At 47.3% G+C, this 27,876-nt stretch overlaps 6 non-coding genes across 6 annotated transcripts; all 6 read left to right on the top strand.

Annotated features, from left to right (window-relative positions):
- The first annotated feature begins 537 nt into the window (after positions 1–537).
- On the top strand, positions 538–623 carry trnay-gua (transfer RNA tyrosine (anticodon GUA)). Its single transcript is given in 2 exon segments — positions 538–574; positions 588–623. It is a non-coding gene; the product is annotated as a tRNA-Tyr (tRNA).
- Positions 624–2,690: 2,067 nt separating this feature from the next.
- trnaa-agc (transfer RNA alanine (anticodon AGC)) lies at positions 2,691–2,763 on the top strand. The gene has a single exon. It is a non-coding gene; the product is annotated as a tRNA-Ala (tRNA).
- A 518-nt stretch (positions 2,764–3,281) lies between these two features.
- On the top strand, positions 3,282–3,367 carry trnay-gua (transfer RNA tyrosine (anticodon GUA)). Its single transcript is given in 2 exon segments — positions 3,282–3,318; positions 3,332–3,367. It is a non-coding gene; the product is annotated as a tRNA-Tyr (tRNA).
- An 11,941-nt stretch (positions 3,368–15,308) lies between these two features.
- Positions 15,309–15,381, top strand: trnaa-agc (transfer RNA alanine (anticodon AGC)). Its single transcript has one exon. It is a non-coding gene; the product is annotated as a tRNA-Ala (tRNA).
- Positions 15,382–15,872: 491 nt separating this feature from the next.
- trnay-gua (transfer RNA tyrosine (anticodon GUA)) lies at positions 15,873–15,958 on the top strand. Its single transcript is given in 2 exon segments — positions 15,873–15,909; positions 15,923–15,958. It is a non-coding gene; the product is annotated as a tRNA-Tyr (tRNA).
- An 11,165-nt stretch (positions 15,959–27,123) lies between these two features.
- trnay-gua (transfer RNA tyrosine (anticodon GUA)) lies at positions 27,124–27,209 on the top strand. Its single transcript is given in 2 exon segments — positions 27,124–27,160; positions 27,174–27,209. It is a non-coding gene; the product is annotated as a tRNA-Tyr (tRNA).
- The last annotated feature ends 667 nt before the right edge of the window (positions 27,210–27,876 follow it).

Here is a 27,876-nt window from a genome sequence, read left to right on the forward strand (position 1 = left end):
AGCATGCGAGAGGTAGCGAGATCGATGCTTGCATTCTCCATTGACGTTTTGTATTCACAGGCACTCGTCTCATTAAATTGTTCTGAAGTTTGGATGCCCAAAAGCTGGGGGTGGCGGAGAGGGAGGGGAACGTGTCTCAGTCAAAGGAAAGGGGAAACTTTGTTGCGTTGAAAGCAGATACGAGGAACAGCCAGCTGGCGGCTGGTGTTTCAGTAATGTATGAGCAGCAGGCGTCCATTCAGACAGAAATGAGTTAAGTGGTCGAAAGGAAATTGCCCTGGACACTGGGCGAAATGAGAAAGCTGAGTAGCCTTTGATTTTGACAGGCAAAGAAGATCAAAGAGCTGTGTTGGAGTCGCACCGAGAATGGTGATAAGCTCGGTGATGTGCGTGATCCGGTCGCCTGTGGTCCCTAGTGCTGGAAGGACTAGACATTACAATTGGCAGGCTGTTGCTCTGGGTCGACAGACACTAGGATGAAAATCTGTGTAATCATTGTCGGTAGCAGCCAACGTGGCGAAGCTTGGTGTCGCTTTTCCTTCGATAGCTCAGTTGGTAGAGCGGAGGACTGTAGAGGAAACGGAGTCATCCTTAGGTCGCTGGTTCGAATCCGGCTCGAAGGATCGGGACTTCTTTTACTACGCGTATCATCAATTCCATACTACAGAGCTTCTCGGTGGCACAAGACTGTAGTCCGAATTGCTCCGACTCGTGACGGGATAGAATACAGAGGCATCTTATCACATAACAGGCAAGGCCCGCAGAACACTGGGTCACATTGCAGAGCGCTATGTCCTCACGCTTGCTGCTCTGACAGTACGACAACCGTCACTCGTCCTAAAGTAACACAAAGATAGAAATATCAGATTGGATATGATTAGATGAGGAGGACACTCAGTCCTCGTTTACTGTAATTTTAAAATGCATGCGTTAAAAAATGATACCATGTTCCTCCGGTATGATATCACAGAAACACAAGACAGACCAAGACTAAAACTGACAAAAGACACAGTTCTACCGTTTAGTTGCAGCGGAGCAAAACAATACTGTAATTTGATAAGAGCAGACCATGGGCACGGAAAAAAAATGTTTCAAAGCCCCGATGGCCTCGTTATCTCACGAAGACTGTAGAAAGAAGATTCTCCCCCTGCCATGAGCTTCTAGCGCCGCGAACTTGCCGATGCAGCGTCCTGGAAGCAGCCGACCACAGTCCGAATCGAATCCGTCCGAAATCTCCGAGCCTCCGACCACCCCTCCGACACCGAGCACCGAGTACCATCTCTGCCAAGCACTTCGACCCAGGCCCCGGCCGCCAAGCAACAGGCAAAGCGGAGGATTCGGGGCATTCCCCTCCAGAGATTTCGGATCACACAGTAGCAGTGGCAGCGAAGAAGGCATTTCAGAAGTTTCACCAGATGTTCCTCCGTGTTCACATGTCTGCCTCCATCAAATCAGAATTGTGCACGGCCTCCTACTTGACAGATAACAGATATGCATCACGGGAGAGACCGCGCGTAACAAGTGTACAGTGGAAGAGACCGACACAAAGACCCAGATGGCACATCGGTGACCTCTTCGTTGGAAGACATTTAGGAATCAGTCTAGGTTGAGCGATTCCAAACTGCACGAGCAAGGGATGCCAGAATCTGAATTCCGGCGCATCGTTGGAGGGCACCGTTGAAAGCGAAGGCAGCTGACGGCATTGTTATCGGCCTAATGTCGTTTCCATATATCCGCTGAGGTGCACTTCGGCTCATCTGTGTGGTGCAACAAGTCGGCAGAAAAATCTCCGTATTTCTGTAAGAGCTTTGAAGTGGGAGCTGTGAAACAGAAGAGGCAGATGTGCATTAAGTGTACAGGAGCATGAAACTGGAGCGCCCTGCACAAGCGAGCTCTTGGAACAGCAGGTTTGCAGTGTGCGTATGTCTGCACTGTGTTGTCCCTCCTATCATCGACCCGGAGAGAAGCAAATCGTCCCGTGATGATGGAATTCAGTCATTGAGCTTTTCAGCTGACTGCTTATTTGGTTGTACTTTTCCTAAAGTGTCGGAGAATGAGGCAACGAAATAGACAGGAATGGCAGATTCGAGAATGCTGTCTTTGATAGTAGTGCAGATTTCCAGCAGAATGTTTAGTCGTAGATGAAGGTTTACAATCTGCCAGATGAAATGGATTTCGCGGCCATCTCCTTGGTTCATGAAGAACATCTGCTTCTGACACTTTAGGTCGCGCCGGGGCGTAATAATCCAGGAAAGAAGGCGGCGGAAAGGTTGCTAACTGTGGTGTTATTGGTGCTATGTGGGTGTTGAGGGGCCAGATTTCAGCTGAGGTGAATCTCAATGTTCACGGATGCGACGCATTACACGCTATGTTTCGGTGTCTCTGTGAGGGAGTGATTGTACGCCGAATATTTGTCGGTACATTGAAGTGGAGATATCGATTCCAACTGCCGTCGCAGTCGGTTGTAAAAATAGAAGGATAATTCTTTGCATGCGGGAGAATGAATTGTCGTTTGGGGACATGAAAGGTGACAGTGGCCGAGAGCGACCGTATGTGTGTCTAAGTGGTTGGTTGATGATTGAGTGAGTGTGTCTGTGTGTGATCTGCTGATTGTGCAACGGTGAGCAGTGCCAGGCATGCAATGGTGCTTGTGGCGCTGAGCAAATTACAGGAGGTGGATCGAATGTGCTGGGGAATTAGCTCAAATGGTAGAGCGCTCGCTTAGCATGCGAGAGGTAGCGAGATCGATGCTCGCATTCTCCATTGACTTTTTTTATTCAGAGGCACTCGTCTCATCAAATTGCTGTGAAGATTGGAATGTACAAAAGATAGGTGTGGCGGAGAGGGTGAGGAACGTGCGGAGAGGGAGAGGAACGTGTCTCAGTCAAAGGAAAGGGGGAAATCTGCTGCCTTGAAAGCAGATACTAGGAACAGCCAGCTGCCAGCTGGTGTTTCAGTAATGTATGAGCAGCAGACGTCCATTCAGACAGAAATCAGTTAAGTGGTCAAAAAGAAATTGCCCTGGACACTGGGCGAAATGGGAAAGCTGAGTAGCCTTTGATTTTGACAAGCAAAGAAGATCAAAGCGCTCTGTTGGAGTCACAGCGAGAATGGTGATAAGCTCGGTGATGTGCGTGATCCAGTCGGCTGTGGCCCCTAGTGCTGGAAGGAATGGATATTACAATTGGCAGGCTGTTGCTCTGGGTCGAGAGACACTAGGATGAAAATCTGCATAATTATTGTCGGTAGCAGCCAACGTGGTGAAACTTGGTGTCACTTTTCCTTCGATAGCTCAGTTGGTAGAGCGGAGGACTGTAGAGGAAATGGAGTCATCCCTAGGTCGCTGGTTCAAATCCGGCTCGAAGGATCGGGACTTCTTTTACTACGCGGATCATCAGTTCCGGACTGCAGAGCTTCTCGGTGGCACAAGACTGCAGTCCGAATTGCTCCGACTCGTGACGGGATAGAATACAGAGGCATCTAATCACATAACAGGTAAGGCCAGCAGATCACTGGGTCACATTTCAGAGCGCTATGGCCGCACGCTTGCTGCTCTGACAGTACAACTCTCACTCGTCCAAAAGTAACACAAAGATAGAAATATTAGATTGGATATGATTAGATGATGAGGACACACAGTCCTCGTTTACTGTAATTTTAAAATGCATGCGTTAAAAAATGATACAATGTTCCTCCGGTATGATATCACAGAAACACAAGGCAGACCAAGACTAAAACTGACAAAAACCATATAATTCTACGGTTTAGTTATAACAGTGCAAAACAATACCGACAACTCACATCAAAGTTGCTGGTGAACGCAGCAGGCCAGCATCTCTAGGAAGAGGTACAGTCGAAGTTTCAGGCCGAGATGCTTCGTCAGGACTAACTGAAGGAAGAGTTGCAAGAGATTTGAAAGTGGGAGGGGGAGGGGAAGATCCAAAATGATAGGAGAAGACAGGAGTGGGAGGGATGGAGCCAAGAGCTGGACAGTTGATTGGCCAAGGGATATCAGAGGCTCATGGGACAGGAGGCCCAGGGAGAATGAAAAGTCGAGGATGGGCACGGGGTATAGTCAGAGGGACAGAACGAGAAAAAGGAGAGCGATAGAAAGAATGTGTGTACATAGATTAATAACGGATGGGGTACGAGGGGGAGGTGGGGCACTAGCATAAGTAAGGGAAGTCAATGTTCATGCCAGCAGGTTGGAGGCTACCCAGACGGAATATAAGGTGTTGTTCCTCCAACCTGAGTGTGGCTTCATCTTTACAGTAGACGAGTCCGTGGATAGACATATCAGAATAGGAATAGGACGAGGAATTAAAATGTGCGGCCAGTGGGAGATCCTGCTTTCTCTGGCGGACGGAGCGTTGGTGTTCAGAGAAACGATCTCCCAGTCTGCGTCGGGTCTCGCCGATATATAGAAGGCCACATCGGGAGCACCGGACGCAGTATCTGACCCCAGCTGACTCACAGGCGAAGTGTTGCCTCACCTGGAAGTGCTGTCTGAGGCCCTGTATGGTGGTAAGGGAGGAAGTGTAAGGATATAGAAACATAGAAACATAGAAAATAGGTGCAGGAGTAGGCCATTCGGCCCTTCGAGCCTGCACCGCCATTTATTATGATCATGGCTGATCATCCAACTCAGAACCCAGCCTTCCCTCCATACCCTGTGACCCCTGTAGCCACAAGGGCCATATCTAACTTCCTTTTAAACATAGCTAATGAACTGGCCTCAACAGTTTGCTGTGGCAGAGAATTCCACAGATTCACCACTCTCTGTGTGAAGAAGTTTTTCCTAACCTCGGTCCTAAAAGGCTTCCCCTCTATCCTCAAACTGTGACCCCTCGTTCTAGACCTCCCCAACATCGGGAACAATCTTCCCGCATCTAGCCTGTCCAATCCCTTTAGGATCTTATACGTTTCAATCAGATCCCCCCTCAATCTTCTAAATTCCAACGAGTACAAGCCCAGTTCATCCAGTCTTTCTTCATATGAAAGACCTGCCATCCCAGGAATCAATCTGGTGAACCTTCTTTGTACTCCCTCTATGGCAAGGATGTCTTTCCTCAGATTAGGGGACCAAAACTGCACACAATACTCCAGGTGTGGTCTCACCAAGGCCTTGTACAACTGCAGTAGTACCTCCCTGCTCCTGTACTCGAATCCTCTCGCTATAAATGCCAGCATACCGTTCGCCTTTTTCACCGCCTGCTGTACCTGCATGCCCACTTTCAATGACTGGTGTATAATGACACCCAGGTCTCGTTGCACCTCCCCTTTTCCTAATCGGCCACCATTCAGATAATAATCTGTTTTCCTATTTTTGCCACCAAAGTGGATAACTTCACATTTATCCACATTAAATTGCATCTGCCATGAGTTTGCCCACTCACCCAACCTATCCAAGTCACCCTGCATCCTCTTAGCATCCTCCTCACTGCTAACACTGCCACCCAGCTTCGTGTCATCCGCAAACTTGGAGATGCTGCATTTAATTCCCTCATCCAAGTCATTAATATATATTGTAAACAACTGGGGTCCCAGCACTGAGCCTTGCGGTACCCCACTAGTCACCGCCTGCCATTCTGAAAAGGTCCCGTTTATTCCCACTCTTTGCTTCCTGTCTGCTAACCAATTCTCCACCCACACCAATACCTTACCCCCAATACCATGTGCTTTAAGTTTGCACACTAATCTCCTGTGTGGGACCTTGTCAAAAGCCTTTTGAAAATCCAAATATACCACATCCACTGGTTCTCCCCTATCCACTCTACTAGTTACATCCTCAAAAAATTCTATGAGATTCGTCAGACATGATTTTCCTTTCACAAATCCATGCTGACTTTGTCCGATCATTTCACCGCTTTCCAAATGTGCTGTTATCACATCCTTGATAACTGACTCCAGCAGTTTCCCCACCACCGACGTTAGGCTAACCGGCCTATAATTCCCCGGTTTCTCTCTCCCTCCTTTTTTAAAAAGTGGGGTTACATTAGCCACCCTCCAATCCTCAGGAACTAGTCCAGAATCTAACGAGTTTTGAAAAATTATCACTAATGCATCCACTATTTCTTGGGCCACTTCCTTAAGCACTGTGGGATGCAGACCATCTGGCCCTGGGGATTTATCTGCCTTCAATCCCTTCAATTTACCTAACACCACTTCCCTACTAACATGTATTTCGCTCAGTTCCTCCATCTCACTGGACCCTCTGTCCCTTACTATTTCTGGAAGATTATTTATGTCCTCCTTAGTGAAGACAGAACCAAAGTAATTATTCAATTGGTCTGCCATGTCCTTGCTCCCCATAATCAATTCACCTGTTTCTGTTTGCAGGGGACCTACATTTGTCTTTATCAGTCTTTTCCTTTTTACATATCTATAAAAGCTTTTACAGTCCGTTTTTATGTTCTCTGCCAGTTTTCTCTCATAATCTTTTTTCCCCTTCCTAATTAAGCCCTTTGTCCTCCTCTGCTGAACTCTGAATTTCTCCCAGTCCTCAGGTGAGCCACTTTCTCTGGCTAATTTGTATGCTACTTCTTTGGAATTGATACTATCCCTAATTTCTCTTGTCAGCCACGGGTGCACTACCTTCCTTGATTTATTCTTTTGCCAAACTGGGATGAACAATTGTTGTAGTTCATCCATGCAACCTTTAAATGCCTGCCATTGCATATCCACCGTCAATCCTTGAAGTGTCATTTGCCATATGTGTAGCACTTGTTCCGCTTACAAGGATAAGTGCCAGGAGGGAGATCAGTGGGGAGGGATGGGGGCGGGAGCGGTACAACGAATGGACAAGGGAGTCGTGTAGGGAGCGATCTCTGCCAAAAGCAGAGAGAGAGTGGGGGAGGGAAGGATGTGCTTAGTGGTGGGATCCCATTGGAGGTGGCGGAAGTTACGGAGAATAATATGTTGGACCTGGAGGCCGGTGGGGTGGTAGGTGAGGGCCAGAGGACTAATTCCGTTAGACGGAGCAGAGTGGTGGTAGAGGAGAACTGATTAGGTCTGGAATCCTAAAAGTAGCGGAGAACTTTGAGACCTTCCTGATGGGGGATGGACGTATATAGGGACTGGACATCCATGGTGAAAATAAAGCGGTGGGGGACAGGGAACTTAAAATCATCGAAAAGTTTAAGAGCGTGAGAAGTGTGATGAACATAGGTAGGAAGGGATTGAACAAGGGGGGATAAAACCGTGTCGAGGTATGCAGAAACGAGTTCGGTGGGGCAGGAGCAAGCTGAGACAGTAGGTCTGCCAGGACAGGCAGGTTTGTGGATCTTGGGTAGGAGGTAGAAACGGGAAGTGCGAGGTGTGGGAACTATAAGGGTGGTAGCAGTTGATGGGAGATCCCCTGAGTGGATAAAGTCGGTGATGATGTGGGAGCCAATGGCCTGGTGCTCCTTAGTGGGGTCACGATCGAGGGGTAAATAAGAGGACGTATCCTTGAGTTGTCGCTGTGCCTCGGCAAGGTAGAGGTCAGTACGCCAGACTACAACAGCACCCTCCTTATCGGCGGGTTTAATAATAAGGTTAGGATGAGTGCGGAGGCAGTGGAGAGCAGAGCGTTCAGAAGGAGTGAGGTTGGAATGGAAACAAGGTGCGGTGAAGTCGAGACCGTTGATGTCCCGTCGGCAGTTAGTAATAAAGAGATCCAGAGCAGGTAGAAGACCAGAGCGGGGTGTCCATGAAGAGGAAGAGGGTTGAAGACGGGAGAAGGGGTCATCGGTGGGGGTGGAAGAGTCCTTGCCGAAGAAGTAGGCTCGGAGACGGCGGAAGAAAAGTTCCGCATCGTGGCGAACGCGGAACTCGCTGAGGTGTGGGCGAAGGGGGACAAAGGTGAGGCCCTTACTGAGAACAGAGCGATCTGCCTCCGACAGTTGAAGGTCGGAGGGGATGGTAAAGACCCGGCACGGATGAGAGCTGGGATCAGAGGGGGGAGGGTGGGGGTGTCAATGGAGAGGGGAGGGTTGGGGTGAGAGGAAGATGGAGCCTCTGAGGGCCCAGGAGCTGACGGTGGGATCTGAGGGACACGGAGTTGCAGAGTGATGGTGGGGGAAGGGGAGACGGGAGTCACAATAGCAGCACATAAAGACCCGGTCTGGAGTTCAAGGCTGGAGTCGCAGTTGGTGGTAGCGCAATCACTTTGAAGGTGTCCATGGTCGTTGCTGGAGTCCAGGTTTTGAATATGCCCTGAGGTGCTGGAGCCGGCAAGATCGATGGCAGCGGCCGCAATCTGAAGTTCATGCCTGCTAACATCAGGGCCAGCAGGCTCTGGGGTCTGCAGATGTAATCAATACCGTAATTTGCTAAGAGCAGACCATGGGCATGGAAAAAAAGTCTCAAAGCCCCGATGGCCTCATTATCTCACGCAGACAGTAGAAGGAAGAAACTCCGCCTGCCATGAGGATTGAGCGCCGCGAACTTGCCGATGCAGCGCCCTGGAAGCAACCGACGACAGTCCGACTCTGAGTCGGTCCAAAATCTTCGAGCCTCCGACCAGCGCTCCGACACCGATCACCGAGCACCATCTCTCCCGAAGGCTTCACCCAAGCCCAGACCGCCAAGCAACAGGCAAAGCCGAGGATTCGGGGAATTCCCCTCCGGAGATTTTGGTTCACACAGTTGCAGCGGCAGCGAAGCAGGCCTTTCAGAAGTTTCACCAGATGTTCCTCCGTGTTCTCACGTCTGCCTCCATCAAATCAGAATTGTGCAGGGCCTCCTACTTGACAGATAACAGATATGCATCACCGGAGAGGCCGCGTGTAGCAAGTTTACAGAGGAAGAGACGGACTCAAAGGCCCAGATGGAACATCGGTGACCTCTTCGTTGGAAGACATTTAGCAATCAGTCTAGGTTGGGCGATTCCAAAGTGCACGAGCAAGGGATGCCAGAATCTGAATTTCGGCGCATCGTTGGAGGGCACCGTTGAAAGCGAAGGCAGCTGATGACATTGTTTCCGGCCTTATGTCGTTTCCATATATCCGCTGAGGTGTAATTTGGCTCAACTAATGTGGTGGCACAAGTCGGAAGATACACCTTCATATTTCTGCATGAGCTTTTGAAGTGGGAGCTGTAAAACAGAAGAGACAGATCTGCATTAAGTGTACAGGAGCATGAAATTGGAGCGCCCTGCAGAAGCGAGCTCTTGGAACAGCAGGTTTGCAGTGTGCGTATGTCTGCACTGTGTTGTCCCTCCTATCATCGACCCGGAGAGAAGCAAATCGTCCAGTGATGATGGAATTCAGTCATTGAGATTTTCAGCTGATTTGACTTTTATCTGTACCTTTCCAAAAGTGTCAGAAAATGTGGCAACGACATAGACAGGAATGGCAGATCCGAGAATGCTCTCTTTGATAGCAGTGTAGATTTCCAGCAGAATGTTGAGTCGTAGATGGAGTTTTTCAAACTGCCGGAAGAAACGGATGACGCGGCCATCTCCTTGGTTCATGAAGAATATCTGCTTCTGACACATGGGGTCCCGCTGGGGCGTAATAATACAGGAAAGGTGAATAGAAACATAGAAACGTAGAAAGTAGGTCCAGGAGTAGGCCATTCGGCTCATCGAGCCTGCTCTGCCATTCAGTATGATCATGGCTGATCATCAACTCAGAACCCTGTACCAGCCTTCCCTCCATACCCCCTGATCCCTTTAGCCACAAGGGTATATCTAACTCCCTCTTAAATATAGCCAATGAACTGGCCTCAACTGTTTAATGTGGCATAAAATTCCACAGTTCACCACTCTCTGTGTGAAGAAGTTTTTCCTAATCTCGGTCCTAAAAGGCATCCCCTTTATCTTCAAACTGTGACCCCTCGTTCTGGACTTCCCCAACATCGGGAACAATCTTCCTGCATCTAGCCTGTCAAATCCCTTTAGGATTTTATACGTTTCAATAAGATCCCCCCTCAATCTTCCAAATGCCAACGAGTATAAGCATAGTCGATCCAGTCTTTCATCATATGAAAGTCCTGCCATTCCAGGAATCAAGCTGGTGAACCTTCTTTGTACTCCCTCTACGGCAAGAATGTCCTTCCTCAGATTAGGGGACCAAAACTGCACACAATACTCCAGGTGTGGTCTCACTTAGGCCTTGTAAAACTGCAGTAGTACCTCTCTGCTCCTGAACTCGAATCCTCTTGCTATGAATGCCAGCATGCCATTCGCCTTTTTCACTGCCTGCTGTACCTGCATGCCCACTTTCAATGACTGGTGTTTAATGACACCCAGGTCTCGTTGCACCTCCCCTTTTCCTAAACGGCCACCATTCAGATAATAATCTGTTTTCCTGCTTTTGCCACCAAAGTGGATAACCTCACATTTATCCACATTAAATTGCATCTGCCATGAATTTGCCCACTCAGCTAACCTATCCAAGTCACCCTGCATCCTCTTAGCATCCTCCTCACAGCTAACACTGCCGCCCAGCTTCGTGTCATCCGCAAACTTGGAGATCTGCATTTAATTCCCTCATCCACGTCATTAATATATATTGTAAACAACTGGATCCCAGCACTGAGCCTTGCGGAACCCCACTAGTCACTGCCTGCCATTCTGAAAAGGTCCCGTTTATTGCCACTCTTGGCTTCCTGTCTGCTAACCAATTCTCTATCCACATCAATATCATACCGCCAATACCGTGTGCTTTAAGTTTGCACACTAATCTCCTGTGTGGGACCTTGTCAAAAGCCTTTTGCATATCCAAATATACCACATCCACTGGTTCACCCCTATCCACTGTACTAATTACATCATCAAAAAATTCTATGAGATTAGTCAGACATGATTTTCCTTTCACAACCCCATGCTGACTTTAGAACCATAGAAACTACAGCACAGAAACAGGCCCTTTGGCCCTTCTTGGCTGCGCCAAATCATTTTCTGCCTAGTCCCACTGACCTGCACACGGACCATATCCCTCCATACACCTCCCATCCATGTATCTGTCCAATTTATTCTTAAATGTTAAAAAAGAACCCGCATTTACCACCTCGTCTGGCAGCTCATTCCATACTCCCACCACTCTCTCTGTGAAGAAGCCCCCCCTAATGTTCCCTTTAAACTTTCCCACCCTCACCCTTAACCCATGTCCTCTGGTTTTTTTCTCCCCTTGCCTCAGTGGAAAAAGCCTGCTTGCATTCACTCTATCTATACCCATCATAATTTTATATACCTCTGCCAAATCTCCCCTCATTCTTCTACGCTCCAGGGAATAAAGTCCCAACCTATTCAACCTTTCTCTGTAACTGAGTTTCTCAAGTCCCTGCAACATCCTTGTAAACCTTCTCTGCACCCTTTCAACCTCATTTATATCCTTCCTGTAATTTGGTGACCAAAACTGAACACAATACTCCAGATTCGGCCTCACCAATGCCTTATACAACCTCATCATAACATTCCAGCTCTTATACTCAATACTTCGATTAATAAAGGCCAATGTACCAAAAGCTCTCTTTATGACCCTATCTACCTGTGACGACACTTTTAGGAAATTTTGTATCTGTATTTCTCGATCCCTCTGTTCCATTGTACTCCTCAGTGCCTTACCATTAACCCTGTATGTTCTACGTTGGTTTGTCCTTCCAACGTGCAATACCTCACACGTGTCAGTATTAAACTCCATCTGCCATTTTTCAGCCCATTTTTCCAGGTGGTCCAAGCCCCTCTGCAGGCTCTGAAAACCTTCCTCACTGTCTACTACACCTCTAATCTTTGTATCATCAGCAAACTTGCTGATCCAATTTACCACATTATCATCCAGATCATTGATATAGATGACAAATAACAATGGACCCAGCACTGATCCCTGTGGCACACCACTAGTCACAGGCCTCCACTCAGAAGCAATTCTCTACCACCACTCTCTGGCTTCTTCCATCGAGCCAATGTCTAATCCAATTTACCACCTCTCAATGTATACCTAGCGACTGAATTTTCCTAACTAACCTCCCATGTGGGACCTTGTCAAAGGCCTTACTGAAGTCCAAAATTAAAATCCCCTACCACCACAACTTTATGTTTCCTGCAGTTGCCTGATATCTCTCTGCAGATTTGCTCTTCCAAGTCTCGTTGACTATTGGGTGGTCTGTAATACAATCCCACTAATGTGGCCATACCTTTCCTGTTTCTCAGCTCCACCCGTAAGGACTCAGTAGACAAGCCCTCTAATCTGTCCTGCCTGAGCTGTGCTGTAATATCTTCCCTAACAAGCAATGCTACTCCCCCACCTTTCATTCCTCTGCCTCGATCACATCTGAAACATCGGAACCCTGGAATATTAAGCTACCAGTCCTGCCCCTCCTGTAGCCAAGTTTCACTAATTGCTACAACATCATAATTCCACGTGTCAATCCACGCCCTCAACTCATCAGCCATCCCCGCAATACTCCTAGCATTGAAAAATATATACACCTCAGAAGATTTTTACCACCACTAACAACCTTTCTATCAGCGGATTTGCTTAAACTTTCAACATCATTTATTTTCACCCCAGCCACACTGTCAGTTCTGGTACTCTGGTTCCCATCCCCCTGCAAATCTAGTTTAAAGCCTCCCCAATAGCACTAACAAACCTCCCTGAAAGGATATTGGTCCCCCTGTGGTTGAAGTGTAACCCGTCTCTCTTGTACAGGTCCCACCTGCCCCAGAAGAGGTCCCAATGATCCTGACATCTGAAACCCTGCCCCCTACACCAGTTCCTCAGCCACTTGTTCATCCTCCACAGCATCCTATTCCTACCCTCACTGGCACCTAGCACAGGCAGCAATCCTGCGATTACCACCCTCGAGGTCCTGCTTTTCAACTTCCTACCAAGCTCTCTATACTCACTCTCCAGGACCTCCTCACTCTTCCTTGCTATGTCATTGGTACCGATGTGCACCACGACATCTGGCTGGTCACCCTCCCACTTCAGAATGTCATGCAATCGCTCAGAGACATCCTTGACCCTGGCACCCGGGAGGCAACAAACCATCCTGGATTCTCTGTCACGACCACAGAACCTCCTATCTGCACCTCTAACTATCGAGTCCCCTATCACTAACGCTCTCCTCTTTTCCCCTCCCCCTCCCTTCTGCACTGCAGAGCCAGACTCAGTGCCAGAGATCCGGCTACTGCAGCTAGTCCCAGGTAAGTCATCCCCCCCAACAGTATCCAATGCGGTATACTTGTTGTTGAGGGGAATGGCCACAGGGGAACCCTGCTCTGCCTGCCGTTTCCTCATCCCTCGCCTGACAGTGACCCAATTTCGTGTCCTCTGCTCCTTTGGCGTAAGTACCTCCCTGTAGCACCTATCTATAATCTCCCTATTCTTCCGGAATGATCCGCAGGTCATCCAGCTCCTGCTCCAGTTCCCTGACGCGGTTTGTTAGGAGCTGCAGCTGGATGCACTTCCTGCAGGTGTCGTTGTCAGGGACACTGGAGGGCTCCCTGACTTCCCACATCCTGCAAGAGGAGCATTCCAACATCCTGCCTGGCATTTTCTCTACGCTAGACAATCTGAATAAAAAACTCAGAAACTACCCTGGCCTTTGCCTTTTCTCGCGGAAGCCTGTTTGAGCCAAAGCCGTCCCACTCTGACCCAGTCGACTCAGACGAAGGCCGCTGTATATGGTGGTCTGCTTTTAAACCTTGGCTCTCTACGTCACGCGCCTGCGCAGTGCAGACCCTTCTCCCCGAGCAGTGTTTAAAAAAAACCCGGCTTTTTCCACCTGATTTCTTCACTTCTTCTCAGCTGCTTGCTTCGACTAAAACAAGAACCGTTCAAAATTTCTCTTTTTAAACCTTGGCGCCACGCGCCTGCGCAATGCAGACCCTTCCCCCCGAGCAGTGTTTAAAAAAAACGACTTTTTCTACCCGATTTCTTCACTCCTCAGCTGCTTGCTTCGACTGAAACTTTGTCCGATGATTTCGTCGCTTTCCAAAAGTGATGTTAACGCATCTTTCAAACTGACTCTAGCATTTTCCCCACCACCGATGTTAGGCTAACCGGTCTATAATTCCCCGGTTTCTCTCTCCCTCCTTTTTTAAAAAGCGGGGTTACATTAGCCACCCTCCAATCCTCAGGAACTAGTCCAGAATCTAAAGAGCTTTGAAAAATTATCACTAATGCATCCACTATTTCTTGGGCTACTTCCTTAAGCACTCTGGGATGCAGACCATCTGGCCCTAGGGATTTATCTGCCTTTAATCCCTTCAATTTACCTAACAGCACTTCCTTACTAACATATATTTCCCTCAGTTCGTCCATCTCACTGGATCCTCTGTCCCCTACTATTTCCAGAACATTATTTATGTCCTCCTTAGTGAAGACAGAAGCAAAGTAGTTATTCAGTTGGTCTGCCATGTCCTTGTTCCCCATAATCAATTCACCTGTTTCTGTCTGTAGGGGACCTACATTTGTCTTAACCAATCTTTTTCTTTTCAGATATCTATCAAAGCTTTTACAGTCAGTTTTTATGTTCCCTGCCTGTTTTCTCTCATAATATTTTTTCCCTTTCCTAATTAAGCCCTTTGTCCTCCTCTGCTGGACTCTGAATTTCTCCCAGTCCTCAGGTGAGCCGCTTTTTCTGGCTAATTTGTATGTTTCTTTTTTGGAATTGACACTATCCCTAATTTCCCTTGTCAGCCACGAGTGCACCACTTTCCTGATTTATTCTTTTGCCAAACTGGGATGAACAATTGTTGTAGTACATCCATGCGATCTTTAAATGCTTGCCATTGCATATCCACCGTCAACCCTTTAAATGTCATTTGCCAGTCTATCTTAGCTAATTCACGTCTCATACCTTCAAAGTTACCCTTCTTTAAGTTCAGAACCTTTGTTTTTGAATTAGCTATGTCACTCTCCATTTCAAGGATGAATTCCACCATATGATGGTCACTCTTACACGGGAAGGTTCCTAACAGTGGTGTTGTTGGTGATATGTGGGTGCTGACGGGCCAGATTTCAGCTGAGGTGAATATGCATGTTCAAGGTATGTTTCGGTGTCTCTGTGATGAAGTAATTGTACGCCGTATGTTTGTCGCTACATTGAAGTGGAGATAGCAATTCCAACTGCAATAACCATCGGTTTTAAAAATAGTCAGAAGGATAATTCTTTGCATGTGCGAGAATGAATTGTCGTTTGGGGACATGAAAGGTGACAGTGGCAGAGAGCGACCGTATGTGTGTCTGAGTGGTTGGTTGATGATTGAGTGAGTGTGTCTGTGTGTGAGCTGCTGATTGTGCAACGGTGAGCAGTGACAGGCATGCAATGGTGCTTGCGGCCACAGAGCAAATGACAGGAGGTCAATCGGACGTGCTGGGGAATTAGCTCAAATGGTAGAGCGCTCGCTTAGCATGCGAGAGGTAGCGAGATCGATGCTCGCATTCTCCATTGACGTTTTGTATTCACTCGTCTCATTAAATTGCTCTGAAGTTTGGATGCCCAAAAGCTGGGGGTGGCGGTGAGGGAGGGGAACGTGTCTCAGTCAAAGGAAAGGGGAAACTTTGTTGCATTGAAAGCAGATACGAGGAACAGCCAGCTGGCAGCTGGTGTTTCAGTAATGTATGAGCAGCAGGCGTCCACTCAGACAGAAATGAGTTAAGTGGTCGAAAGGAAATTGCCCTGGACACTGGGCGAAATGAGAAAGCTGAGTAGCCTTTGATTTTGACAAGCAAAGAGGATCAAAGAGCTGTGTTCGAGTTGCACCGAGAATGGTGATAAGCTCGGTGATGTGCGTCATCCGGTGGCCTGCGGCCCATAGTGCTGGAAGGACTAGACATTACAATTGGCAGGCTGTTGCCATCGTTCCACTGACACTAGGATGAAAATCTGTGTAATCATTGTCGGTAGGAGCCAGCGTGGCAAAGCTGGGTGTCGCTTTTCCTTCGATAGCTCAGTTGGTAGAGCGGAGGACTGTAGAGGAAATGGAGTCATCCTTAGGTCGCTGGTTCGAATCCAGCTCGAAGGATCGGGACTTCTTTTACTACGCCGATCATCAAGTCCGTACTACAGAGCTTCTCGGTGGCACAAGACTGCAGTCCGAATTGCTCCGACTCGTGACGAGGTAGAATACAGAGGCATCTGATCACATAACAGGCAAGGCCCGCAGATCACTGGGTCACATTTCAGAGCGCTATGTCCTCACGATTGCTGCTCTGATAGTACGACAACTCTCACTGGTCCAAAGGTAACAGAAAGATAGAAATATTTTATTGGATATGATTAGATGATGAGGACACTCGGTCCTCGTTTACTGTAATTTTAAAGTGCATGCGTTAAAAAATGATACCATGTTCCTCTGGTATGATATCACAGAAATATAAAACAGACCAAGACTATAACTGACAAAAACCACATAATTCTACGGAATAGTTGCAACAGTGCAAAGCAATTCCGTAATTTGATAAGAGCAGACCATGGGCATGGGAAAGAATTCTCAAAGCCCCGTGGTTTCATCAACTCACGCAGACGGTAGAAGGAAGAAACACCCCTCCATGAGCTTCCGGCGCCGCGAACTTGCCGATGCAGCGTCCTGGAAGCACCCGACCGCAGTCCCACAGTCAGTCCGTCCGAAAACCTAGAGCCTCCGACCATCCCTCCGACACCGAGCACTTAGCACAATCTCTGCCGAACCCTTCGACCCAGGCCCCGGCCGCCAACCAACAGGCAAACCCGAGAATACGGGCCACTCCTCTCTGGAGATTTTAGATGACACAGTAGAAGTACACGAGCAAGGGATGCCAGAATCTGAATTTCGGCGCATCGTTGGAGGACACCGTTGAAAGCGAAGGCAGCTGACGACATTGTTATCCGCCCTATGTCGTTTCCATATATCCGCTGAGGTGCACATCGGCTCATCTGTGCGGTGGCGCAAGTCGGGAGAAAAACCTTCATTTTTCTGCAAGAGCTTTGAAGTGGGAGCTGCGAAACAGAAGAGGCAGATGTGCATTAAGTGTACAGGAGCATGAAATTGGAGCGCCCTGCGCAAGCGAGCTCTTGCAAGAGCTGGTATGCAGTGTGCGTATGTCTGCAGTGTGTTGTCCCTTCTATCATCGTCCAGGAGAGAGGCAAATCGTCTAGTGATGATGGAATTCAGTCATTGAGCATTTCATCTGATTTGACATCTATCTGTAGTTTTCCAAAAGTGTCGGAGAATGCGGCAACGAAATAGACAGGAATGGCAGATCCGAGAATGCTGTCTTTGATAGCAGTTTAGATTTCCAGGAGAATGTTGAGTCGTACATGTCCTCACGCTTGCTGCTCTAACAGTACGACAACTCCCACTCGTTCTAAGGTAACACAGCGATGGAAATATTAGATTAGATTAGCTTAGGTTATGAGGACACTCAGTCGTCGTTCATTTTATTTTAACTTACAATGCATTCAAAAATGATACAATGTTCCTCCGGTATGAAATCACAAAAGCACAAGAAAACCAAGATTAAAAGTGACAAAAACCACATAATTCTACCATATAGTTAAGCAGTGCAAAGCAATACCGCAATTTGATTATAGCAGACTATGGGCACGGAAGAAAGTCTCAAAGACCCGATGGCCTCGTTATCTCACACAGACGATAGAATGGAGAAAATCCCCCTACCATGAGTTTCCAGCGCCTCGAACTTGCCGATGCAGCGTCCTGGAAGCACCGGACCTCAGTCCAAACTCTGAGTCCGTCCGAAAACTTCGAGCCTCCGTCCAGCCCTCCGACACCGAGCACCGAGCAACCTCTCTGCCGAACGACTCCACTCGGGGCCCCGCCGCCAAGCAACAGGCAAAGCCGAGGATTCGGGGCATTCCCCTCCGGAGATTTCCGATTACACAGTAGCAGCGGCAGCGAAGCAGGCATTTCAGAAATTTCACCATATGTTCCTCCGTGCTCTCACGTCTGCCTCCATCAAATCAGAATTGTGCACGGCCTCCTACTTGACAGGTAACAGATATTCCTCACCGGAGAGGCCGGGAGTAGCAAGTGTACAGAGGAAGAGACCGACACAAAGTCCCAGATGGAACATCGGTGACCTCTTCGTTGGAAGACATTTAGGAATCAGTCTAGGTTGAGCGATTACAAACTGCACGAGCAAGGGATGCCAGAATCTGAATTCCGGCGCATCGTTGGAGGGCACCGTTGAAAGCGAAGGCAGCTGACGGCATTGTTATCGGACCTGTGTCGTTTTCATGTATCCGCTGAGGTGTACGTCGGCTCATCTGTGTGGTGGCACAAGTCGGGAGAAAAATCTTCATATTTCTGTAAGTGCTTTGAAGTGGGAGCTGTGAAACAGAAGAGGCCGGTGTGTATTAATTGTACAGGAACATGAAATTGGATCGTCCTGCACAAGGGAGCTCTTGGAATAGCAGGTTTGCAGTGTGCGGATGTCTGCAGTGTTTTGTCCCTCCTATCATCGTCCAGGAGAGAGGCAAATCGTCCAGTGATGATGGAATTCAGTCACTGAGGTTTTCAGCTGATTTGTCATTTGGCTGTACTTTTCCTAAAGTGTCGGAGAATGCGGCAACGAAATAGACAGGAATAGCAGGTCCGAGAATCTTCTCTTTGATAGCAGTGTAGATTTCCAGCAGAATGTCGGGGAGGGGACGAACTGGAAATATAAGGATGAAGATAAAGGGAAAGAGAGAATAAGAAAAGTTAAGGGAGATAGCAGAATCAACAGAGCAGAAAGCTCAAGAAGGGATCATACAGTATGGCCAAGTGAAATAGGAATTGATATGGGAGGTGAGGGGAGTAATGAATTAAAAGTATTGTATATGAATGCACGGAGTATAAGAAATAAAGTGGATGGACTTGAGGCACAGTTGGAAATTGGTAAGTATGATGTTGTGGGAATAACAGAGACATAGCTTCAAGTGGACAGGTCCTGGGGAATGAATATTCAAGGGTATACGTCCTATCGAAAGGATAGACTGATGGGCAGAGGGGTTGGGGTGGCTCTGTTGGTGAGGAATGATATTCAGTCCCTTGCGAGGGATGACATAGAATCAGGAGACGTGGAGTCAGTATGGATAGAACTGAGAAATTCTAAAGGTAGAAAGACCCTAATGGGAGTTATCTACAGGCCCCCAAACAGTAGTCTGGATGTAGGGTGTAAGTTGAACAAGAGTTAAAATTGGCATGTAGCAAAGGTAATGGTACAGTTGTTATGGGGGATTTCAACATGCAGGTAGACTGGAGGAATCAGGGTGGTACTGGACCCCAAGAAAGGGAGTTTGTGGAGTCCCTCCGAGATGGATTCTTAGAACAGCTTGTACTGGAGTCTACCAGAGAGAACGCAATTCTAGATTTGGTGTTGTGCAATGAACCGGATTTGATCAGGGACCTCGAGGTAAAGTAGCCATTAGGAGGCAGTGACCTTCATATGATAAGTTCTAATCTACAATTTGAGAGGGAGAAGGGAAACTCGGAAGTGTCAGTATTACAGTTGAACAAAGGGAACTATGGTGCTATAAGGGAAGAGCTGGTCAAAGTTCAATGGAACAATACCCAAGCAGGGATGACAGTGGAACAGCAATGGCAAGTGTTCCTGGGAATAATGCGGAAGGTGCAGGATCAGTTCGTTCCAAAGAGGAAGAAAGATCCTAAGGGGAGTAAGGGGAGGCCGTGGCTGACAAGGGAAGTAATGGACAGTATAAAAATAAAAGAGAAGTATAACATAGCAAAGACGAGGAGGAAGCCGAAGGATTGGGAAACTTTTAAAGAGCAACAGAATGTAACTAAAAAGGCAATATGCGGAGAAAAAAATGAGGTACGAAGGTAAACTAGCCAAGAATACAAAGGAGGACAGTAAAAGCTTCTTTAGGTATGTGAAAAGGGAAAAAAAATAGTTAAGACCAAAACTGGGCCCTTGAAGACAGAAACTGGTGAATTTATTATGGGGAACAAGGAAATGGCAGACGAGTTGAACAGGTACTTTCGATCTGTCTTCAGTAGGGAAGACACAAACAATCTCCCAGATATAATAGTGGCCAAAGGACCTAGGGTAATGGATGAACTGAAGGAAATTCAGTAACTGGACCGGTCCGAGTCAGCATGGATTTACGAAGGGGAAATCGTGCTTGACACTAATCTTCTGGAATTTTTTGAGGATGTAACTATGAAAATGGACAGGGGAGAGCCAGTGGATGTAGTGTACCTGCACTTTCAGAAATCATTTGATAAAGTCCCACATAGGAGATTAGTGGGCAAAATTAGGGTACATGGCATTGGGGACAGAGTACTGACATGGATTGAAAATTGGCTGGCTGGCTGACAGAAAACAAAGAGTAGCGATTAACGGGTCCCTTTCCGACTGTCAGGCTGTGACCAGTGGGGTACCGCAGGGTTTAGTGCTGGGACCGCAGCTGTTTACGAAATATATTAATGATTTAGATGAGGGAATTAAAAGTAACATTAGCAAATTTGCCGATGACACGAAGCTGGGTGGCAGTGTGAAATGTAAGGAGGATGTTATGAGAATGCAGGGTGACTTGGACAGACTGGGTGAGTGGGCAGATGCAGTTTAATGTGGATGAATGTGAGGTTATCCACTTTGGTGGTAAGAAGGCGATCCATTTTATCCTATTTAGTCCCACTGCCCCGCCTTTTCACCATAACCTTTGATGCCCTGGCTACTCAGATACCTATCAATCTCTGCCTTAAATACGCCCAATGACTTGGCCTCCACTGCTGCCCGTGGCAAAAAATTGCATAGATTCACCACCCTCTGACTAAAAAAATTTCTTCGCATTTCTGTACTGAAAGGGCGCCCTTCAATCCTGAACTCATGCTCTCTCGTACTAGACTCCCCCATCATGGGAAACAACTTTGCCACATCCACTCTGTCCATGCCTTTTAACATTCGAAATGTTTCTGTGAGGTCTCCCCTCATTCTTCTAAACTCCAAGGAATACAGTCCAAGAGCGGATAAACGTTCCTCATATGTTAACCCTCTCATTCCCGGAATCATTCTCGTGAATCTTCTCTGTACCCTCTCCAACGTCAGCACATCCTTTCTTAAATAAGGACACCAAAACTGCCCACAGTACTCCAAGTGAGGTCTCACCAGCGCCTTATAGAGCCTCAACATCACATCCCTGCTCCTATACTCTATTCCTCTAGAAATGAATGGCAACATTGCATTCGCCTTCTTCACTACTGACTCAACCTGGAGGTTAACTTTAAGGGAATCCTGTACGAGGACTCCCAAGTCCCGTTGCATCTCAGAAATTTGAATTCTTTCCCCATTTAAATAATAGTCTGCCCGTTTATTTTTTTTGCCAAAGTGCATAACCATACACTTTCCAACACTGTACTTCATTTGCCACTTCTCTGCCCATTCTTCCAATCTATCCAAGTCTCTCTGCAGACTCTCCGTTTCCTCAGCACTACCGGCCCCTCCACCTATCTTCGTATCGTCAGCAAACTTAGCCACAAAACCATCTATTCCATAATCCAGATCGTTGATGTACAATGTAAAAAGAAGCGGCCCCAACACGGACCCCTGTGGAACACCACTGGTAACCGGCAGCCAACCAGAATAGGATCCCTTTATTCCCACTCTCTGTTTCCTGCCAATCAGCCAACGATCTATCCACGTATGTAACTTTTCCGTAATTCCATGGGCTCTTATCTTGTTTAGTAGCCTCATGTGTGGCACTTTGTCAAACGCCTTCTGAAAATCCAAATATACAACATCCACTGCATCTCCCTTGTCTAACCTACTGGTAATTTCCTCAAAAAATTGTAATAGGTTTGTTAGGCAGGATTTTCCTTTAAGGAATCCATGCTGAGTTCTGCCTATCTTGTCATATGCCTCCAGGTACTCTGTAACCTCATCCTTGACAATCGACTCCAACAACTTCCCAACCACCGACGTCAAGCTAACAGGTCTATAATTTCCTTTTTGCTTTCTTGCCCCCTTTCGAAATAGCGGAGTGACATTTGCAATCTTCCAGTCTTCTGGAAACATGCCAGAATCTATCAACTTTTGAAAGATTATCGCTAATGCCTCCGCAATCTCCACAGCTACTTCCTTCAGAACACGAGGGTGCATTCCATCTGGTCCAGGAGATTTATCGACCTTTAGCCTATTCAGCTTCCTGTGTACTTTCTCTGTCATAATTGTGACTGCGCTCACTTCTCTTCCCTGCCACCCTTGAGCGTCCGGTATCCTGCTGTCTTCCTCAGTGAAGACTGATGCAAAATACTTGTTCAGTTCCTTTGCCATCTCCTCATCTCCCATTACAATTTCTCCAGTATCATTTTCTATCGGTCCTATATCTACTCTCACCTGTCTTTTACTCTTTATATACTTGAAAAAGCTTTTAGTATCCTCTTCGATATTATTTGCTAGTTTCCTTTCATAGTTAATCTTTTCTCTCTTGATGACCTTCTTAGTTTCCTTTTGTAAGGTTTTAAAAACTTCCCAATCCTCTGTCTTCCCACTAATTTTTGCTTCCTTATATGCCCTCTCCTTTGCTTTAACTTTCGCTTTGACTTCTCTTGTCAACCACGGTTGCATCCTTTTTCCACTCGAAAATTTCTTCTTTTTTGGAATATACCTGTCTTGCACATTCCTCATTTTTCGTATAAACTCCAGCCACTGCTGCTCTGCCGTCTTTCCCGTCAGTGTCTCTTTCCAGTCAACTTTAGCCAGTTCCTCTCTCATGCCACTGTAATTTCCTTCACTCCACTGAAACACCGACACATCAGATTTCGGCTTCTCTTTTTCTAATTTCACAGTGAACTCAATCATGTTATGATCACTGCCTCCTAAGGGTTCCTTCACCTCAATCTCTCCAATCACCTCCCGTTCATTACACAATACCCAATCCAGTACAGCCGATCCCCTAGTGGGCTCAACAACAAACTGTTCTAAAAAGCCATCTCGCAGACATTCTACAAATTCTCTCTCTTGAGATCCAGTGCCGACCTAATTTTTCCAATCTACTCGCATGTTAAAATCCCCCACAATCATCATAACACTGCCCTTCTGACAAGCCTTTTCTATTTCCAGTTGTAATTTGTAGTCCACATCCCTGCAGCTGTTTGGAGGCCTATAAATAACTGCCATCAGGGTCTTTTTACCCCTGCTATTCCTTAGCTCAACCCATAAAGGTTCTGCACCTTCAGATCCTATATCACCTCTTTCTAACGATTTAATATCATTTCTTATCAATAAAGCCACGCCTCCCCCTCTGCCTACCTTCCTATCCTTCCGATACACCGTGTATCCTTGGACGTTCAGCTCCCAGAGACATGCATCCTTTAGCCAGGTCTCAGTGATGGCCACAATATCATACCTGCCAATCTGTAGCTGTACAACAAGATCATCCACCTTATTCCTTATGCTGCATGCATTTAAGTACAACACCTTAAGACCAGTATTTGATACTTTTTGCTTTGATTTCACTGCAACTTTATTGCACTTCAACTCATCCCAATGGCTACACATTTGCCCCATTACCTGCCTGTCTTTCCTGACATCTTTACTGCTCACTATCTTAGATTTATTTGTGTTTTCCCCTTCCTCTGCTCTATCATTCCGGTTCCCATCCCCCTGCCAAATTAGTTTAAACCCTCCCTAACAGCTCTATTAAACTTTCCCGCCAGGATATTGGTCCCCTTCGGGTTCAGGTGTAACCTGTCCTTTTTGAACAGGTCATACTTTCCCCAGAAGAGATTCCAATTATCCAAGAATCTGAAGCCCTGCCCCCTACACCAGTCTCTCAGCCAGGCATTCATCTGCCTGATCCGACGAGTCTTGCCCTCGCTAGCACGTGGCACAGGTAGCAATCCCGAGATTACTACCCTGGAGGTCCTGCTTCTCAGCTTCCTTCCTAACTCCTGGAAATCTCTCTTCAGGACCTCCTCCTTTGTCCTATCTATGTCATTGGTACCAACATGTACCAATACAACTGGCTGCTCACCTTCCCCCTTTAGAATATTCAGGACCCGATCCGAGACATCCCGTACCCTGGCACCTGGGAGGCAACACACCATGGGGGTATCTCTGTCAGGCTCACAGAATCTCCTGTCTGTTCCTCTGACTATGGAATCCCCCACGACTACCGCATTTCTCTTCTCCCTCCTTCTCTCCTGCACAACAGCGCCAGGCTCAGTGCCAGAGACCCGGTCACCGTGGATATCCCCCGTCAGGTCATCCCCCTCAACAGCATCCAGAACAAGATATTTGTTGCTGAGGGGGACAGCCACAGGGGGACTCTCCACTATGTTATTATCTAAGTGTAGTCAATTTAGGAAAAGGGGAAGTACAACGAGATCTAGGTGTTCTTCTGCATCAGTCAGTGAAAGCAAGCATGCAAGTACAGCAGGCTGTGAAGAAAACTAATGGCATGCTGGCCTTCATAACAAGGGTAATTGAGTTTAAGAGCAAAGAGGTCCTTCTGCAGCTGTACAGGGCCCTGGTGAGACCACACCTGGAGTACTGTGTGCAGTTTTGGTCTCCAAATTTGAGGAAGGACATTCTTGCTATTGAGGGAGAGCAGCGTAGGTTCACAAGGTTAATTCCAGGGATGGGGGGACTGTCATATGACGAAATATTGGAGCGACTAGGCTTGTATACTCTGGAATTTAGAAGGCTGAGAGGGAATCTTATTGAAACATGTAAGATTATTAAGGGATTGGACACGCTGGAGGCAGGAGACATATTCCCGCTGATGGGTGAGTCCAGAACCAGAGGCCACAGTTTAAGAATAGGGGTAGACCATTTAGAACGGAAATGAGGAAAAACTTTTTCACCCAGAGAGTGGAGGATACATGGAATGCTCTGCCCAGAAGGCTGTGGAGGCCAAGTCTCTGGATGCATTCAAGAAAGAGATGAATAGAGCTTTTAAAGATAGCGGAATCAAAGGTGATGGGGAGAAGGCAGGAACTGGAAACTGATTGTGGATGATCAGCCATGATCACGGTGAATGGCGGTGCTGTTTCGAAGGGCCGAATGGCCTACTCCTGCACCTATTGTCTATTGTCTATTAATGTTGAGTCGTAGATGGAGTTTTACAGTCTACCAGATGAAATGGATGACGCGGCCATCTCCTTGGTTCATGGAGAAGTTCTGCTTCTGACACATGAGTTCCCGCCGGGGCGAAATAATACAGGAAAGGTGAAGGCGGAAAGGTTGCCGACTGAGGTGGTGTTGGTGATATGTGTGTGATGAGGGGCCAGATTTCAGCTGAGGTGAATATGCATGTTCACGGACGCGACGCATTACACAGTATGTTTCAGTGTCTCTGTGAGGAAGTGATTGTACTGCGAATGTTTGTCGCTACATTGAAGTGGAGATATCAATTCCAACTGCAATAACAATCGGTTGTAAAAATAGACAGAAGGATAATTCTTTTCATGCAGGAGAATGAATTGTCGTTTGGGGACATGAGAGGTGACAGTGGCAGAGAGCGACCGTATGTGTGTCTGAGTGGTTGGTTGATGATTGAGTGAGTGTGTCTGTGTGTGAGCTGCTGATTGTGCAACGGTGAGCAGTGGCAGACATGCAATGGTGCTTGTGGCGCTGAGCAAATTACAGGAGGTGGATCGGATGTGCTGGGGAATTAGCTCAAATGGTAGAGCGCTCGCTTAGCATGCGAGAGGTAGCGAGCTCGATGCTCGCATTCTCCATTGACATTTTGTACCGAGAGGCACTCGTCTCATGAAATTGCTGTGAAGTTTGGATGCACAAAAGATAGGGATGGCGGTGAAGGAGAGAAACGTGTCTCAGTCAAAGGAAAGGGGGACGTGTCGTAGGTCTGCTGCGTTAAAGGTAGATGCGAGGAAAAGCTAGCTGGCAGTGTTGTTTCGGTAGTGCATGAGCTGCCGGCGACCATTCAGACAAAAATCAGGTAAGTGGTCAAAAGGAAATTGCCCTGGACACTGGGCGAAATGGGAAAGCTGAGTAGCAACACACATCAAAGTTGCTGGTGAACGCAGCAGGCCAAGCAGCATCTATAGGAAGAGGCGCAGTCGACGTTTCAGGCCGAGACCCTTCGTCAGGACTAACTTCGTCAGCCGTTGATTGTGACAAGGAAAGAAGATCAAAGAGCTGTGTTGGTGTCGTACCTCCAACACAGATGTATTGCGCATGCACCGGTCGTGCTTGCAGCCTGTTGCAGCTGGTCCGACTAGTTTCTTACTGTTTTCTTCTTTCTTTTTTAACTTGTTTTTTTTCACGGAACACATTGATGCAGCAACCTCTCTAACATGGTGGTGGAGCGAGTTTTATTTGGGTTTTCATCTCTGGAAATAGTTACATTGTGGCACGTCTCATTAGCGTGGCAGCAGTATGGTCGCAATGTTTATTCCACGGATCAGTCGACGCGCTGATGCCGGCCGGTTTACCGAACAGAGCGGCGGACACCCCTGCTGAAATCTGGAGGAAAACAGACAGAGGATGCAGAGGGGGATCAAAAAGGCGAGGAAAGAGGATCGGGTCGAGACAACAGAGATTTATGGAGAAGAGGAGTTCTCTACTTGGACTGCACGTGGACATAACCGATCAAAACTTTTTCATGGAGGGTTCCAGACCGTTCGGGCTGACTGGAAGTGTACTGACAGCGGTAAGCGTAAAAGAGTGGGGGGCTTGCTGTTCTGGTTAACAATGGATGGTGCAAGGCTGGTCATATTACGATCCAGGAACGGGTTTGTAGCCCGGATATTGAACGTTTTGCTGTTGGACTCCGGCCATATTCCACCGAGATACAACTGTGGTCGTTCCTGCCCGTGGTCATCGAACATTGCAACTCCTCCCGTGGAGGGCCAGACACCCTCAGCCAATAGGCTGGTCCTGGACTTATTTCAATCTGGCATAGTTTGCATTTTGTTGTCTGATCGTTTGTAGTTGTTGTATTTCTATATTTTATGCTCTATTCTTGGTTGGTGCAGCTGTAACGAAACTCAGTTTCCCTCGGGATCAATAAAGTATCTCTTTGTCTATGTCTATCTCTATGTCTACCCAGAATTGTGATAGCTCGGTGATGTGCGTCATCCGGTCGCCTGTGGCACCTCGTGTTGGAAGGACTAGATATTGCAATTGGCAGGCTGTTGCTCTGGGTCGATAGACACCAAGATGAAAATCTGCATAATCATTGTCGGTAGGAGCCAGCGTGGCGAAACTTGGTGTCGCTTTTCCTTCGATAGCTCAGTTGGTAGAGCGGAGGACTGTAGAGGAAATGGAGTCATCCTTAGGTCGCTGGTTCGAATCCGGCTCGAAGTATATGGACTTCTTTTACTACGCGGATCATCAAGTCCCAACTACAGAGCTTCTCGGTGGCACAAGACTGCACTCCGAATTGCTCCGACTCGTGACGGGATAGAATACAGAGGCATCTAATCACATTACAGGCAAGGCCAGCAGATCACTGGGTGACATTTCAAAGCGCTATGTCCTCACGCTTGCTGCTCTGACAGTACGACAACTCTCACTCGTTCTTAAGTAACACAAAGATAGAAATATTAGATTGGATATGATTAGATGATGAGGACACTCAGTCCTCGTTTACTGTAATTTTAAAATGCATGCGTTAAAAAATGATACCATGTTCCTCCGGTATGATATCACAGAAACACAAGACAGACCAAGACTAAAACTGACCAAAAAAAAACATAATTCTACCGTTTAGTTATAACAGTGTAAAGCAATACCGTCAACTCACATCTAAGTTGCTGGTGAACGCAGCATGCAAGGCAGCATCTCCAGGAAGAGGAACAGTCGACGTTTCAGGCCGAGACCCTCCGTCAGGACTATCTGAAGGAAGAGTTAGCAAGAGATTTGAAAGTGGGAGGGGGAGGGGGAGATCCAAAATGATAGGAGAAGACAGGAGGGGGAGGGATGTAGCCAAGAGCTGCACAGTTGATTGGCCAAAGGGATATGAAAGGATCAT

This window comes from Mobula hypostoma, chromosome 1, assembly GCF_963921235.1.
Source record: "Mobula hypostoma chromosome 1, sMobHyp1.1, whole genome shotgun sequence".
Lineage (NCBI taxonomy): Eukaryota > Metazoa > Chordata > Chondrichthyes > Myliobatiformes > Myliobatidae > Mobula > Mobula hypostoma.